The sequence below is a fragment of the Thermobia domestica genome, chromosome 1, assembly GCF_964235325.1.
Source record: "Thermobia domestica chromosome 1, izTheDome1.hap1.1, whole genome shotgun sequence".
Taxonomy (NCBI): domain Eukaryota; kingdom Metazoa; phylum Arthropoda; class Insecta; order Zygentoma; family Lepismatidae; genus Thermobia; species Thermobia domestica.
In genome coordinates, this window is record NC_137454.1 from 22,946,448 (window position 1) to 22,961,615 (window position 15,168).

Here is a 15,168-nt window from a genome sequence, read left to right on the forward strand (position 1 = left end):
TCAAATTGTAGTAATTAAATGTTTCTTTGTGTTATAATGGGAAAATAATTGTAGAACGTGCTGTTACATCTCCATTAAAGCTAAAAGATTTTAAAGTCCAAAATTTCTCAGGCGAAGCAGAAGCGGTTTCGAAAAGAATAGTCTTTTTTCTCCACGAGTCCTTGCATTGTTCTAAATGGAGGAAGAGAATCAAAAGTGGAAACCCGCGTCACGTACCTTATATTTTATTTTCTCTTCACGTGCATAACACATATACGAGGGACAGTCAAAACGTTCCGGGAACTTTATTGTAGCTCTTTGTTACCACAATATAAGTACACATTTGCTTAATCGCCTTCAAGGGGGCGCGGTGGCTCAGTGGTAGAGTGTTCACCTTCGGTGCTTGGGGTCCCTGGTTCGATCCCAGCTCGCGCCGTGTGGACTTTGTGGTGGAGAAGCACCGTGCTCGTGGGTTTTCTCGGGGTTCTCCCGCTTTCTTCATTCCACCATTTCACTCATCTCTCATTATCACCGTCTTCTTTAGCCTAACCAGCATAACCGTGGGACGTTAACTTACAGATTTCATTTCATTTTCATTTTTAATCGCCTTCAAAGTAGGCGCCTTCGGAATATACACTTTTTTTTCCACCGCTTCTCCCATTGCAAGAAACACCGAAGCATCTTCCGAAGTTCGGCCGTCGTGTTGGTTTTGGTGTCTTCTACGATGGCGAAACGAGTACCGGTGCTGTTTTCCTTAAAGCATTGTCACCGTAAATTGACTTTAAGGCTATCAAAGTAGGTATATGAGACATACTTCCCCAAATTTGTATAAAAGCTTAATATTTGCGCGTTGCTCCAACTGCGACAATTCATCGACTAATTACTACATACTCCTCCATTTAGCTACACTACATGTAATGTTATGACCTGTTCACACTTGTCATATTCATAATTAGGGAATCTAAGGACCGTATTGTACAAGATTCATTGGGATTACATGACAAATGCTAAAACTACAACATTTCGGAAACTTCTTGACTGCCCCTCGCATTTCCTACATTTACACTGTTTCTGACACATTGTTTTACATTATACACCCCCCCCCCCCGCCTCGTTTTACGTTTGTCCACCTGGACACTAAGCCTTTCATTCTATGAACTCCTTTCCTGATTTTGATGTTTCTTGTTTCCTGATTGTGACCTTTTGTTATCTTAACATTCCTTGTTCAATTACTTTACCATACTTTTTTTTTGTTGTTGTTGTTTATCTATTATATAGTCCAGAGTAACATTCGATATCTCACATCAAACTTAAAAAGAAAAGAATTAATAATTTGCAGAAAGAAAGCAAGAATGAAATGTTGAGGGTAAATTTTCAAAAAGGAAGAAAGAAATGTTGAGGATAAATTTTCAAAATGAAACAAAGAAAGAAATGTTGGAGGTAAATTTTAAGAAAAAATGTTGAGGGTAAATATTCAAAAAGGAAAAAAGAAAGAAATGTTGAGGTAAACTTTCAAAAAGAATGAAAGAAATGTTAGGGTAAATTTTCAAAATAAAAGAAAGAGAAATTTTTAGGGTAAATTTTCAGAACGAAAGAAAAATGTTGAGGGTAAATATTCAAAAAGGAAAAAAGAAAGAAATGTTGAGGGTAAATTTTCAGAAAGAAAGAAATGTTGAGGGTAGACTTTCAAAAAGGAAGAAAGAAATGTTGAGGGTAAATTTGGAAAAGGAAAAAAAGAAATGGTAAATTTTTAAAAAAGAAAGAATGCTGAGGGTAAATTTTCAAACAGGAAAAAAAGAAAATGTTGGTAAACTTGCAAAAAAAAAAAAAAAAAAAAAGAAAGAAAGAAATGTTAATAGTCCAGTAAATTTTCAGAAAGAAAGAAACGTTGAGGGTAAATTTTCAGAAAGAAAGAAATGTTGAGGATAAATTTTCAAAAATAAATAAATGAAAGAAATATTGCGAGTAAATTTTCAAAATGAAACAAAGAAATATTGGGGTGAATTTTCAAAAAGAAATGTTGAGAGTAAATTTTCAGAAAGAAAAAGAAAGAAGTGTTGAGGGTAAATTTGTGCGTAGCTTTAGAGAAATCAAGAAAGACGAATTTTATGGATCTACTTAGATAAAAAGTATGTCGTTTCTTGTCGAAAATAATCGATATTTTTTAATCTTCTGCAACAGTACATATCTTGAGTTTGAAGAAATTGAGGATGCTCCACAGACTGTGATCTTCACAATAATTAAAATATAAAGTAATGATGAAAGGATGAGAATTAAATATAATCATATGCACGTAGCACGGGATGAACTAGAGCATTTAGATAGTAAACTCTCATAATCTGGAAATCAAACCAAAACTTTCTTTAAAATTTACCTAGTTTGCAGTTCATAGTAAAGGTAAGACTTGAGAAGTGGAAAATAGAAGGAATAGAAGAGTCTAAGAAATCCTGCAAGGTTTAGTCTGTTTGGCTATACTTCGTAAGTGATAACATCCATGTTAGGCTACTAGGCATAGCAGCAATCCAGGCTCCCCTGAAAGCATTCCACTCGGTAACTCAGTTTGCTCCTAAGGCTTACAACTATGTCATCTTCCTGCACAAAAGTTAAGACTTTAAGCAAGTATGTCAACAATGCTGCTCATTCTAGCCTGGAACTAGAATAAACTTGACAATAATACCTGACTAAAGCCACTTCATCCTTAACGGTTCACTACCTTTTCTGTCTGCTATTCATCCTTAACGGTTCACCACCTTTTCTGTCTACTATCGGCACTGCTTGCAAAACAACATATCCACAGACTACTTCCCGCGTAAAATTCACCAGAGTTGTCACCAGGGGGCAATAACTGCTCTATCATCGCGGAGAGTATGTACACAAATAACCACACCGAACAATACCCGAAAATAATGCTCTTCAAACGCAATAGGCAAGATCAAAAATATGTGTGGCCAAATGGTAACGAAAACTCGTTAAGGGTTACGGTTTCGGTAATATATCATTGCCCTCATGGGATTGCTTTGGTCAAATCTTTTAAATGTCAACTAATGGTGATACATTTCTTTAGTGTTATTTTAATTGACAAGACTTCAAACAGCGCCTGCCCCTGCGCCCTCTCTGTGCTATTTCCCTGCCTGCTAACGGCGAGACTTACTTGTAGCTTGTTCGAGTCCCGTTCAGGGCACAGATATCATGTATAGTCCTCTCACCGTTCATTTATCATTCTTCGTTGTCTGCCTTAGCTTAAAGGGCACAATCGTAGGTTGTAGAACTCAAACATAAGTAAATAGTTCAATGTTTCTCTTTTCCCTTAGCCTCAGGAGCATAACGTGAGATGTTAAACTGGAATATTTCATTTTTGCCTGCTTCTGTTCAGTTTCACACCCTTTGATTCTTGTTCTTTCCAATGGTTACGAAGAAAAGCTCTCTTAATCATGTGACTCCTATAAGTTATGCGACATTGACAAACATACATACATACACTCTGCATAAAACATACAACATACAAACAGAAATTGCTGCATATGTTTAGATTTCGCTTTGCTTGATTCAAATTTATGAGACTAATGTTTTTCGGTGATTATTTCTCCGAACTGGTTCAACCGATTCCAGATCTTTTCTCTAAACCTTGCCATTAATGATGTCAGTTTTGAACACTATGCGAAATTTGATCAAGATGGGTCACGTGGTTCGAAAGATGCATCGGGAATGTAGTGCACTTCTCGGGGAATAATGAGACTCCGTTCAACCAGATTTTATCATGTCAGTAAAATATAAATGCAATGATTATAAATTATTATAAATTTATAAATGCAATGATTATAATATATGTAAATTACATATATTATAAATGCAATGATTTCAAAAATATCTCAAAATAGAAATGAAATGAAATGAAATCTTTAAGTTTTACGTCCCACGTTTATGCCGGTTAGGCTAAAGGAGACGGTGATGATGAGAGATGAGTGAAATGGTGGAATGAAGTGGGAGGAAACGGGAGAACCCCGAGAAAACCCACGAGCACGGTGTTTGTCCACCACAAAGTCCACACGGCGCGAGCTGGGATCGAGCCAGGGACCCCAAAAGCACCACTGAGCTCTTGAACCACTCCAAGCACCCACCAGTGAACGCTCTACCACTGAGCCACCGCGCCCCCTATCTCAAAATAGAGTACGCCTTTACACCAACAAATACAGTAAATTAATTAAATTACGCCTGTATAGAAAATTATAGCTTTATATGTTTTATATCGCTTACAGTTCCAAATTTAGACCAACATACAAAAAGTTCTTAATTACCACAATAGTTTGGACTTCTTCTCTCCGGTGAAACTTTCGTGACAACTCTTATGAAGAAAACAACAGTTGAGGTAACTCAAAAGATTTTATTTGAAAGTTTTATTACAAAAATACATTTAACAAAAAGAAGAACTTCACGTGTTATCCTCACATTTACACCTGAAACGATAAAAAAGAAAAATGCAATTTATTTCTACTTGAACTTACATATCATTGAACAACAAAAAATCTACCAAAGAACTATTTTACTGGTACTAACAAATACGAGGGACATCCAGAAAATAAAGACTAGTTATACATAGTACAAAACACAATATTTATTGGAAAAAACAAGTCTATTACACACCTAAAGCTGCCCTCACTTCTCTACATAATTACCACCTTCATTTAAACATTTGTCGTATCTGTTCTAAAAATTTAGGTTCCCAATGTTATCATCTTCTGCCAGTGGAGGAACAAGACAAAGTCTTCGATTAGAAATAATGTTACAAACTTGCAAGTAGTCACGAGGAAGCTGATATAAAAATATTTTATAATGTTTACATGTATCAGCCCTTGGTTCTACTCCCCACATCCATTCAAATATAGATGTCTTTGTTCTGTTATTGAGCTAGTCACAGTTGCTCCCACCAGACAATGCGTTTGTGACCGGAACTGGAGCTAATAGGAGGCGAATAGAACTTAATCGTATTTATCCTTGCCTAAATCCCAAACTAGTTGAGGTATTATTAGGACTTCATTCTCTGTCTGGGTGTGACACAGTAGGTTGCTTCAAGAATAGAAGAAAACAATCTTTCTGGAAAGTTTTTTGAATCTTCTGAAGAAAATGTTCTAGAAGCATTTGATAAATTAGGCTCCCAGAAAGTTTTACATTTGAAAGAAAGAAAAGTTGATAGAAAAGTTCAATTGTCGCGTATATTTACAAGGTAAACAATTTTCAGACATTGGTAAGCTCCGGTGGTAGCTGTTTACCAAAAAAGACGTTCAAAGTGAAAATTTGCTGCCAACAGGGCCAGTTTCTCATCAACACATCTTAAGAACTCACTTCCAACTGATGGAGTGGCAGCGAGCTAATCTTCCACAACTGGATGTCCCTGACCATTTACGTTTTGATAGGAAAAGAGTATTTTCCTATCATGCGCTCCAGAAGCTATTTTAAAATTGATACGTTGCGGTTCTGTCAAAGGACGATGTGTTATCAATTGTATCAATTGCAAATGCTATGCTCAATCACTTAGACGTACAGAACTGTGCAAATGTGGAGTAGAGGAAGAGCATTGTAACAAAGAGTGAAAATGACGATCAAATGCAATTGTCTTACTCAGATGATGACTCATAAGACAAATTGTTATTATTAGTTTCCTTTCTAAACAACTGTGTAATAATAAAAAGGGTTTGTTTGTGTATTCCAAATATTTTACTAATTGTTTTGCTTTCATAACCCAATATCTTTACTGATTTTTATTTTTGTTTAATTAGGATGCGAATCTTTCTTTTAACAGTAATAAAGAAGTAGTCCACTACAATACGAAAATAAATTACCCTATAATCGGAAACTTTTTGTTTAATTTCACGTATTTATCGGCATAATGATTTGTTAACATTTTATACTTCACACCATTTTCATTATCGATATTTGACTGCATATCTTTCAAGAGACCCAATTTTACATCAATTTTGCCGACTTTCTGTTAAATCTGTAAATAAATACAATTATATATTGACAAATATCTTATGCAATATATATAAATAATAGCCATGGAGGAAAACGACACTTATTAAAACATATTCGATAGTTTAGTCGATATACCCATTGAAGTTCGAAAAAGCAATTTAATTTTACCTCAGTTTTTATAGTTTTCTTAATTTTTGACGTAGTGAAACTATTTATTTGGCAAATACAAAGCCACATGTAGCAGCCAGAAGGAATAAAATGGGCCATCTCCCATGAAAATCGGTTAAGCACTTTATAGCCTGTATAGTGCTAAAAAAAAAAAATCGATGTCGGCTTTAGTGGCGATCTTAGAAGTATGATGTCATACACCGGCTCGGTCACAGTTTGAAGCAAGACACCAGGTAGTACAAGATTCTATAGTTCATGACCCATCCATCGCCACCAATCATATAACTGCTCCATTCAAAATCAAACGGACTTTGTTATATTTACACATGCCCCTATACTATTAGGCAAGGAAAGATATCCAAAATAAAGAGGTGGTGTCCTATTAATTAGGTGAAAGGTATTTTATACCAATCCTTATAACATACTAAAAGTTCCCATCGATAGCATGCTGGCTCCACTTTCAAAATGGCGTTTCAAGATGAAGGCGCGGGAATTCCCACGCTCGCACTTGAACAAATATTCATGGATTTTCATCTTGTAAACGTCAAATTGCACCGAAAGAAGTGGACAGGTTAATTATATTTACAAAACTAATTTGGTCGCTAAAATCTTCTTCATGTTCTTCACTTTCGTCAATCTCATTTTTATTTTACTTTGAAATATCTAGAAAATACGAGGATTTTCAGGGGAAAAAAAAGTTCCTAAGAAAGTTTTAGATAATAATGTCTATTTTCAAACTGTTTTTGGAACATCAAAATTAATCAATTAATTCATGAGATATGGATAAAATTAGTGAGCGATACGCATTTGATGCATGAACATGCTATCGGTATTTCCCCTCTTCATTTTCTTTCGATTACATTGATTATTATATTTTCTCATCCAAGTTTTATTCTCCCTATAATATTTGCCATTTCTTTACTTAGCTAGTGTTGCCTACGATTGTCCCCATTTTTATTTATTTACCATATTTCATTCAGCACTAGACCAATTAGCTGAAACTGTACAACATAAAGACAAAAAGAAAAAGAAAATAATAAAAAACAGATAAAATACAGAAACAAGTTCTTCTGTCAATATACAAACTTCTCATCAATTGAATTCTAAAGCTTCTCTCAAAGGTAAAAATGTTACATCAATTGACAATGTATTCTAATCATGCACTAGTCTATAAAACAAAGAGCGCTTTACAATTGATAACCTAGGTGTCTCATAAGTTAGCCAATTGAGAAAGCGAGTTCGCCGCCGAGGAACACGAAAGTTAATGTGATAGTAAAAATTCAGAGTCAATTTTGCCATTGATGATTTTACACAGGTAAAGTAAGTCAGCTCCGCGGCGTCGTTTGTCAGGGGAACATAAAGACATTAGTTCTGGTTTCGAGAAATTATAACTTAGGAATTCTAAATCTAACTATGGCAAGAAAGAGGTTTAATACAGAGTCAATGCAAGATAGATTTAGTAGGTACTGCCCTGTTCCATACAGATGAACAATATTTAATGATCAGAGAAATACAACATTGTAAGAACAGGGAGACGTTGTAATTCCGGAAATCTAAAAAGCAGACCAAATAGTTCCATAGTCCTGGATGAAATCGAACTTATATGATGCTCAAAGGAGAGTTTTCCATCAAAGACAACACCTAGATCTTTTTGAGATGAGACGTGTTTGATAGATACATTGTTGACATTATATATCTGTTCGAAGAACATTCTTTTTTTAAGGAAATAGAGATTGTAATACATTTATTGAAATTTAGAGACAGATTCCAGGTAGAGCACCAATTATAAAACATATTTATGTCAGCTTGCAGTGAAAAAGCATCGTCCATGTTTACAGTCATAGATTTTCTAGATTACTAGAAATTTTACGACTTTCGTCCACAACAAATAGTTTATCCAAATCTTTAGATTTCAAACAGTTTCAGTGTTACATGATTCATAGTATAAAAGCTACAAACTGATGAAGTGGTTGTAAATCAGGGTTGGCAAAAACCATGTTTCTTTATAGAAAAAAACAAAAAAAAAACAGGTTTTTTTGGTTTAAACCAGGTTTGTTTGGTTTAAATAATTTACTCTATGTATTTATATTAGATATGGACAGAAATTAGTTTCTTTCGCCTTGGTATTATGCAACAACAAGGTTATGCTGGAAGGGGTCACATAAGCTTAACGCGGAATCCAAACCGCTTCTCGACTTCATCCAAGAAAAATTGTCCATTTCGACACGAAACCGGGACTAATTGCTCACAAATGCGATTGCAGACTCACTCACGAAGGACTCCTGATAAAAATAAGTTGTACTGATCTTTACATAGGCCTAGTTGTTAATATAATTGTCAAGAGTCATTTCAGAAGGACAAAAAGATAAACAGTTACACAAGTAAAACAATTATACAATTATATATAAATCGGGAAACTCCCTTTATGTATTTGTATATAAAATTTTAAGGTCAACGTATCATAACCACTACGCTAAAACTGAGGTATTAAATTACAAATTTGGTATGTAGATATCATTCAATAAAATTAAAACAAAGTCAAATCCAAGCTGATGTTGGAAGCTGCGTAGGCAGTTGATAAATTTTGCCAATTTCTATCAATATATTTAAGCAACCTTGGCTTCTTTATAAAATAACAGGTATTCAGGCAAGTACAAATATATAATTTGGTTTCGTTTCGTTTCGTATGTTTAGGCTTAACATTCTTATGAAATACCAAGGTTATCACGGAGAAGACTTTCGCTTAAAGGGACACCTCGAATCGCTACTTGGTTTACACTTGAAATATGGGCTGTGGTTTGACCGACAATTGAACACGGGACCCCTTGATTAAAAGGTGAAAAGCAGGGTTGGCTGGTTTAAACCAAAAAACAAAAAAATGTTCGTAAAAGTGTAAGTGTTTGTAAAATCTTGATGAACACACATTTGTGGGTTATCACGTTTCGCTCCCGTATATTATTCGTATTATATTCAGACCTAAATTCCCCATTCATTACTCAAAAAGATTATACTACAAAAGCAACTTTTTTTACAAGTTTATAAATGTTTATTTTGTGATTTTTTTTTTTTTTTTTTGTAGTTATTATTGTTATGTAATTGCAATCGAAAAAAATTCTAAATATTGTTTCGTTTCAATGTTTACTATTGATAAAATACATCGAAAATGCCGTACTTTTTTTGTGTGGGGGGGGGTCATACAGACCCCATGAGAGGCATTTAGTGAAATAAGTATCTTTGGTATCTATTTATGTATAAATGAGTTTGAGCAAAAGTGGACTCAAATAATTCGTATCTTTATTCACTTTTCTTATTGATATGCAGATTAAGTCGGTGTATTTCTTTAGTTTGGACCAATAAAAGTCGTTGTTAACTAACTTGAACTAAATTAGTTCTTCTGTACTCCGTAGTACTTTGAAATTGTTCATATGTAATTCTGTGTAATGGTTTCACTTGTGCAACTGTTTATCTTTTTGTCCTTCTGAAATGACTCTTGACAGTTATATTAAGAAGCATATAAAGATCAGTACAACGTATTTTTTTTATCAGGATTCCTTCGTGAGTGAGTCGGCAGACGTATTGCATTTGTGGCCAATTAGTCCTGGTTCTGAGTTCAAATGGAGGACAATTTCTCTCGGATGTAACTCGAGAAGCGGTTTTTATTCCGCTTTAAGCTTATGTGACCCCTTCCAGCATAACCCGGTTGTTGCATAATAACATCAAGGCGAAACAAACTTATTTCTGTCCATATATGATATGAATATATAGAGCAAATCATTTAAACCATAAAAACCTGGTTTAAACCAAAAAACCGGTTTTTTTGGTTTTTTAAATAAAAACCATGGTTTTTGCCAACCCTGGTGAAAAGTACATAAACGTAATGCAGATGGTTTCATATGTGGAGACGTCACCATGAGATTCCCACGATTTAAAGCATTTTTCGTTCTTTTTTTTTTTTTTTTTTTTTTTGTTTGGTTTAAGCCAGTTTTTTTTTATTTATTTATTTATTTTTTAAACAACTGGTTTAAACCACATTGGTTTAAACCAGCCAACTCTGTTGTAAATACAATAAAAGTACATTTATCAATGTTCAAAAATACGCAAATTATCACACAATATATTCCAATTACATATATAGTTTAAATGTACATTTTGCTATTTGATACGTTACAATCGTACATCAGGGTGTACACTGAGTTTCATTTTCAAAATTCCAGTATATTTCCAGCATACTCAGTATAACTATCAGCAAAATTCCAGTACCTAATATAATGATATTTTAAAGTTCTTTAGGAATAATCACTCTCTTGATAATTTCAGGTTTGTAATTGTTTTACCATCAAAAGAATATTTTTTAATTTAGTTAACCTTGATTTTTTTAAAAATACAATGACTTTTTAATGTTTTTTTTAACGGGCCTCCCAACCCCCCCTCACAGCCCTCCACTTCACCCATTATTTAAATGTCTAATTACAAAATATATATACAACTCTTGATTTGGAAAAATTTACAATCTCAATGAATACAAAATTGTTTCTAAGACTACTAAAACAATTACAAAAAAAGTATTGCTGACAAATTATCAGCAGTTTCATAATTTTTTCCAGTATGTGGATCAAAATTCCAGTATATTTTCAGTATTTCCAATATCAAAATTAAATTCCAGTATTTCCAGTATCAGTAGACACCCTGTATATATTTTCTATATCATTTAACATCATTTGAATACATAGTGCATTCTAAATATTTAATTTCCTCTTGTAAATAGATCACGTAATAGACAAGAAGGACCGAAGTTAAAAATCTGCGTCATATGTCATTACACGATTCAATGATTTCGGTTTTAACTATTTATACAATATTATTTAACTATTTTCTTTAATTAAACATTTGAAGCAGTTCTAAATGAAACGTAACTGCTAAGCAACCAACTCAATATGAAGATCATAAGAGGAAAACAAAAATTGGACATACGATAGAAAAGAAACATGGAAAGTCAACATAAGATCACCGGCAGCAGAGGAACATGAATTCTATTACTTAAAGAGGTACAATAACAAGCAATAATAAGTGCAAACAAGACGTGAGATCAAGCCGAAGAAGACGTTTGAACCAAGAGCTTCTGAGGAGAAATATAAACACAAAACTGAAGAAAATGCTGATGAACACATATGTATGGAGTGTGACGTTGTATGGATGTAAGGCTCGGACACTAGAAAGAAAACAAAAACTTCTAACAGAAAACTAGTCTACTTCTAAAATTTCTTGGTTAGGCTTAGAATTTATGTAACAACACTCATAAAGCAAACTCTGAAACTAGAAATGTACTCAGAAACAGTATTGAAAAAAGTAATTATGGTCACATTAAGTTAATTATTTCAATTCACGTTTGAAGTGTATATTTTTCGAGGTGGATATTGTGGGTTTTACCTGAAAGAACCTACTGGATATTTTTGGGCTGGGGAAAATTGCAACCATCCTAATTGTGTAAGAAATGAAGATCGGTAGCCGAATTCGGCCAGAGACAGTCTAGGCTCGACTTTTATGTGGTACTTTATTTCTCGGAAACTACAGGCCGGATCTAACAAAAATTTACTGGTCAAGTAGCCAATTGTCTCAGAAATAAAGATCGCTATATTTGGTGCACGAGCTCGGCCAGAGACAAGCTCGGTTTGGCTTGTATATGGTACTTTGATTAACGGCAAGTACTAGCCGGACCTGTACGAAAATTTGGTAGGGAAGTAGCCCAATGTCTATGGAATAAAGATATTTGGTGGTCTAGCTCGGTCAGGGACAAGCTTTGATCGTCTCGGTTCAGACACAGATTTGCATGCTGGGAGCGAGTTCGGTTCACCGGTTGTTGTAAGCACTTGTTCAAAACGCAAATTGACACCTGTCCAGGGTTTTAGAAAATTCTGCTTAAAAGGCAGACGAAGGCTGCAATTTTTACATTTTAATTTCCCATTTTATATTCGTAAAATAACGAAAGTTATGAAACTGTTAAACTGAAACTTTAAAATTATTTTTTCAACATAGTTAGCATATTTGAGTTGACCTGAATTTTCATTGAAATGCATACCCTAGGGGACAAGGAGTTTTTTTTTTTTTTTTAAATAATAATAATAATAATAATGGCAGAACAACTTGAAATTGATTGGGTCGAGCTGTTATAATTTCATTTCGATTCAAATACGTTTTCTAAGTACAAGGTGTTTCAAACCAACACTGATAACGTTTGGGAGGTGATTCCTGACACCAAGATAAAACAAAAAGTATAGACCAACCTGGGTACAGAAATTCGTTATTTCGGAGTTATAGGCTGCTGAAAACATGAAAAAATAAACTTTAAAGATCCATAACTCTAATACTATGAGACATACCGTTGTCGGGTGAAGACTTCACTCAGAAGCAAATATGTGCCCTATCCAAAAAAATACAGGTTTCAGAATCCTGAGGTAATCAGGACGTCGTCTCTATGTTTTTTTTTCTTTCTTTCTTTCTTTCTTCCAATCTCTTCCCTGTTTCTCCTATGTACTTCACATTACATTCTTTACAGCTGATTCGATATACTACTCCTTCCTCTTCTGCCTTTATCTCTTTCCCTTTCTTAAATTTTCTTTCTGTCTTACTTAGTCTAAAATCCTCCTTTTTTAAATGCTTAAACGTCTCCTTTCCTCAGAAACATTATAAGAACCTTTGTTTTATCACCTAAGCTCTTAATTCCAAACTACCTTCTTTCTTCTTCAAGCGCTCCTTCATGGTTAAGCGGTTAACGTAGACGCCTTTGGCGTGGGAGACCCAGATTCCACGTTAATCAGTCAGTTCCGTCTCATATAACCTCGCTGCTGAAAGGGACGTTAAAATCAACTCCTTCTTCTTCTCTTTTCCTTCCTTTCTGTCTCTTCTCCATTCCTTCAAAGTTTCTCTTTTGTATTCATTTCTAATTAGTAATTGGTGTAGTATTTCCATGTCCTCTTCCATCGTCACTATCATTTCTATCCTTTGCATATTTCTTATGAAGTTCTTCTTGGTTCCTATATCTACATTATTTAATTTTTTTTATAAGTACCTAGGTATATGAGAAGTTTTTTATTGTTGATAATAGCGATATCTTGATTTAATTTAGATACATTTTATTTTTCCTCTTATGGCAGTATATTCTAGCAGAGCATTCTTTCCTGTACCACCTTGTCCGGAATTTTCCACTGACTTACTTTATCGTCATATCTATAAGTTTATCTTATTCTTCTCTTCCACTTCCTTTTCTACCTTGATCCCTTTATGTCCATCCTCGATTCTTTTACCAAATTTCTCCAATTGCTACCTACTGTCTTTCCATATTCCCACACAATCGTCTATATATCTATAAAACATTATACGATTCTGCCCTTCTTCTTGAACCTTATGTTCTTATTGTTCATTACGTAAAAATCTTTCTGTCCTACGTCCCATGGTTATGGCGCGTAGGCTAAAGGAGACGGTGGTGATGAGAAATGAATTAAATGGTGGAAAGTGAAAGTGGGAAAACACCGGAAAAACCCACGCACACGGTGTTTGTTTACCACAAAGTTCACTTGGTATGAGCGGAGATCAAACCAGGAACCTCACACAACAGAGGCGAACGCTGTACCACTGAGCCACCGCGGTCCCTTACGATTTCCGAGAATACCGGACTCAATCTCGACATTACGCTTAGCCCTTCTTTTATCTTCACCAGTTTTTCACATATAGTACACACACTATTCTCCCAACTCACCCTTAAGGGGTCTTAATCACTTTCTCCTCTCTCCACTTTCTTATAATGTTATCCTTCATTTCATCTTCTACTGCTTTTATGACATTATCTCTTAATGCTATGGAACACGGCCTTCACATCTATACTAAACAAATTGCTATTTTCTCTCCTCTTATCTGCACTAACCTTCTCTTCACCTCTTCTCTGTTTTTCATTCGTCTACTTTCTTCTTCTCTTATTTCTTCCGCAACCCTTTTCATTCCTTCTTCTAACGGTTAAAAAATATTATTCCTACAGTCCATCACTGGACTCAATTTAACTTACGTATTTTTGGAAATACTTTTATATTTGGTATTCTACCTGTCTTATTCATTAATTTCTTGAATCCTTTCCTCTCTAATATTCTCTTCCTTACATCTTCTTTCACGTTCTTATCCCGTATTACTTCATATGCTTCATCGCATATTACTTCCAAAGGTGTAATGAATAAGTTACAAGTTGCTTTTTCATTTAATATTGGACGCCTTACCAGTGTAGAGCCCAAACAGCTGGTGCGATTGTAAAAAAATTCCAACATTTTAATTAAAAATAATCTATTTCCAACAGCTTTTCTCTCTTTCCATTTTTTTCGTATCTTCAGTCATAATGGGTTTGGCCAATAGCCCCGGATTTTTTATACACTCGGCACCGTACATACAGTCTCTTTCGAAAAAAGGAAAAGGAAAAAACTGACCAATTAACTTTTCTTTCGAAGCCCAAATTCTCGTATGTACAGAACTTTAACACTTTGGCGTGTATTAAAGATTTCACCTGAGACATGGAAAGTCACATACTGGATCTATTTGGTTTCATTTCATTTGAAAGTAAGAAACAAAATTGGGGCTCCAAACCTGTCTACTCTTATATTAACACGAACAGCCCTCCCGTTGATCTAATGGTTAGCGCGCGCCCCTTTAGTGAACGAGGTCCCGGATTCGACTCCCAGTTGGAGAGCATTGAACACATTACAGTAGTTTCGATTCCATCTTTAAAGTGTAGGACAACCTCTCATATAGATTCGGTGGTTAAAAGGGACGCTCAATTTAATCAAACAAACATGTACAATTTCTTACTACAAAATATGGCTAAACAATAAAGACTGGAACTTCGTACGTCATATGTCATCCCTTTCGTACGTCATATATATATATATATATAAAATAACAAGAACAAGAAGGCATGAGCAATTAATAACACTTAGTTTACGGTGATTCATTCTGTATTTTCTTTATTCATTCTGTCGCACATGCACAATTCTAAATTTGAAGTCATTTGAATGA

At 34.5% G+C, this 15,168-nt stretch overlaps 1 protein-coding gene across 2 annotated transcripts in view; it reads right to left on the bottom strand.

Annotated features, from left to right (window-relative positions):
• Nucleotides 1-4,340: 4,340 nt before the first annotated feature.
• LOC145683728 (dolichyl-diphosphooligosaccharide--protein glycosyltransferase subunit 4) overlaps nt 4,341-15,168 on the bottom strand; it is a 30,297-nt gene continuing 19,469 nt past the window's right edge. For both annotated transcript variants that reach the window (XR_014131173.1, XM_081755220.1), the window contains one exon: nt 4,341-4,433. The gene's annotated coding sequence lies outside the window, so the exon portion shown is untranslated. The remainder of the gene's footprint in view (nt 4,434-15,168) is intronic.